Genomic DNA, 3257 nt, shown 5'->3' on the forward strand with positions numbered 1-3257 from the left:
GCGGCGGTGGCGGCGGCGGCGCTGAGGCGGCTGCGGGGCGCGGGTGAGCGGGCAGGGACGGCCCCCCATGCTGCACCCCGTACATAGACGTGCCGAGGAGGCTGGAAGCAGGGCGTGCGCCTGCTTCGGGCACTTGTGACTCACCCCTGCCCTTTCCGCAGCTCGTTCCCTCAGGACGGCGGTTCTCGGCTTCCCTAGACCCGAGCTGCCGTGTCTGAATCTAGCTGCGCCCCATTTTAACTCCTCTCACGTGTCGCTGGAGGCCGCTGCCGTGCGTGCGGGAGGCGCGCTGCCCCTCCGCTGGGCGCGCGGAGGCTCCGGCACCGGGGCGCGCTTTCTGCCCGCCGAGCCCTGCACCTGCGCCGTGCTCCTTGTGGGAGCCGCGCTTCATTTTGAAGACGAGTACTAGTCCGACTTCGTATTTTTGATAAATACCTGCTTAAAATCTGGCTAGGACAACCGTACTGTCTGTGGCTGCTGTCGCTCTTTGCTCACACTAGGGATCACGGTCTGTTGTATTAAGCTGATCGACGCATGCCTATAAATCACCGAGTTAAAAAATCCTTAAGAAATGATCGTGGCACGTAGGTGATGCATTGCTGAGGTGTCTGCCATGTTTATCTGTGTCTTTTGCCTCCATCTTTTTGGTTGGACTGTCCCATACATGGCCATCTGTTACTCTGTGGGACCCTCACGCTCTCTGGCAAGCCTGTGCCTGATCTATCTCGGGTCTCTCCATCTTTATGCTGCCTGACTCTCCCTGATCTCTGCAAATCTTCCGTCTTGAAAAGACTAGCAGTGAGCAGTCACTCTTTGTACATGAGTAAATCCTACCCCCACGTCCCCAAGGTATGGTGTTAACATAGCGGGGAGACTGTTTATGACAAAGGGATCTACTTGGACCTCCATTTGTGGTGATACATTGAAGAATTAAATGCATTTCATGCACCAAGCAAGCGTGGTCTTCAGGCGCTGAGACAGGTACCTGTGGTCTCTTCTGAGGCTCGGAAATGGGCACATGGCATCTGACGGGAAAAGGCAATTTGACAAACACTCACAACAGCCTCTTCCCTTCGGGGTCTTTCTTAAGAGGTTAGAAGTCCTTGAATCAACTTGAATGTTAATATTGCCCAGGCAATACCTGCCAAGAAGCTGGTTATGCAGCTCTCGAAAGGCCTTTCTTGGAAGATAAATCTGTCCTCTGGAAGCACACTTATCACTCTGGCTTTCACAAGAAATACAATTTGCTCTCAGGGCAGAGAGATGCAGCATTCAGAAACCTCAGCGGCCAGCAATTTAGTGCTCAAGCGTTTGTGAAGGAGGCACAGCAGTTACTATGAACAGGAAAAAATGATTCGGGAGGAAAGATTCAGCACCATGTAGAGGGAAGAATTGTTTTAGGAGAGTTTAAACCAGGGGAGCTGAAGAGGAGTGATAGGATTTGCTAAAGGAAAGAAAGCAATTAGACTGAGCACCGCAGGGAGGAAAACGTTATTAGACTGTTGGATTTTTTTCTTGGAAAAGTAGCAAAAGCCCCTTCTCTGACTTCATTTTAAAAAGCATTGTATTGGACGGCTGGACAGGCTCTTTGGAGTGGTGCTGGATTTTCTGTTAGGTTACCATTTCATGTCTGACTCTGGTGAATAGTGTTACAGCCTGATAACTGTTTGGTGGCATAGGTTACATTAATCACTAGTCTTGGATAAGCCAAGGTACCAAAATCCACCATTGGTAGCTTCAACAGAGAGACCAAGGACTGACTGGGGCTGAAGCCTCAACCTCCTATCCTTAAGCAGGTCTCTTTTCATGAGGCCTGAAACACCGTCAGTAGTGTGGTGATTACCAGGTTCAATAAAGACAATTATTAGGCATGACTGAGAAGAACTGAACAAGAACTTTTATTGTGGAGCAGCAGGCAAACCTCCACAGATCCTTTTTCTCTCTTCTCTCTTTAACTAGCCACTGTCTAACTGAAGGACCATTTCCCAGTTCTCAATTTCCTCAGTCTCCTGAGTTACGGAGCATCTCCAGATTATAATTTCCATGCCACAGGGAGGTCTTCCTGATTATAAGGCTGGCTCAGATGTGCCAGGTGCTGTAGAAACATACACTGAATGGGAGCTCCTTGCCTCAACCAACTTACAGTCTAGAAGCCAAGATGTGATGGTCAGAGAAGTGGGATATGGTGATATGAGATGAGGTAACAAAAGATCTCAGCTGAAGCCAACTTTGACCTCCACTTCTGGTGATTTGTTGGAGAACTAAATGCATTCCACACATTGATCAACCATTGGCTTTGGGTATGGAGAGAGGTGATGAGACAGATGCCTGTCTCACTTTTATATCTGATTTTTTTAAATCAGATATAATCAGGAATTCAAAGACTTACCTGGTCAGTGACAGGGACGACCTCATCTGCCTGTCTGCTATGTTGCCAGACAGTAGCATGTTGTGGCTTACTGAATATGACAGACGTAGTGAGCTTTCAAGAGAACATTTTATATTTAGACTTTTTTTTTTGTTTAACAAAATGGGGAGCAGGGACCACATCCCAGGTCCTCTTCCCTCCTCACTGAGCTCTAGCATCATGCTCCTTTCAGATCGCATGAGGCTTTTGCTCTTCATCTAGATTCAACAAGATGGGTGGGGAGGGCTCCACCCAGCCTAGGGCAAGCAGTAGGGTCAGGCATTTGGGGACATGCTAGATCCCTGATTTCCTAATTCCCTGGCAAATTATTTTGCCATAATGCTGCTGGAGGAAGAGAGGCTGCTTCTTTTTCCTCCTCCACGTGCATTCAACATCAAATGTTTGCTAGTCATGCCCTGTCCTTGCCAAAAGAGATCAGGGACTTGGGTAGAGTTTGGTTGCTTCCCAGCACCATTTTGGACCACAACAGGCTTGGGTAGGGGTTAAACACCTTATGTTGCTGATCACATCATTACTTTGCATCTGCAGTAGCCCATGTCCAGACCTCTAGAAACAAAACAGAGGCCCCTGAGCGGTTTTGTGGCAGGATTTGATTAGGATTGCTCTCTGTGATTTAGCCACCTACATTCTGCCCAAACCCTGTGTAAGCACCTATAGGGCTGACCAAGATCAGGCCCTAGTCCTTAAGTTTGCTTGTTTATAGGATCATAGGAAAGTGGGGCTGAAAAAAGATGTCATCTAGCCCAGCCCCCTGCTTAAGTCAGGATCATCCCTGACTCAACCATCCTAGCCAAGTGTCTGTGTAACCTGCCCTTCAAACTGCCCAGGG

Source organism: Gavialis gangeticus, unplaced genomic scaffold (genome assembly GCF_001723915.1).
Source record: "Gavialis gangeticus isolate Ggan-Ray unplaced genomic scaffold, GavGan_comp1, whole genome shotgun sequence".
Classification (NCBI taxonomy): domain Eukaryota; kingdom Metazoa; phylum Chordata; order Crocodylia; family Gavialidae; genus Gavialis; species Gavialis gangeticus.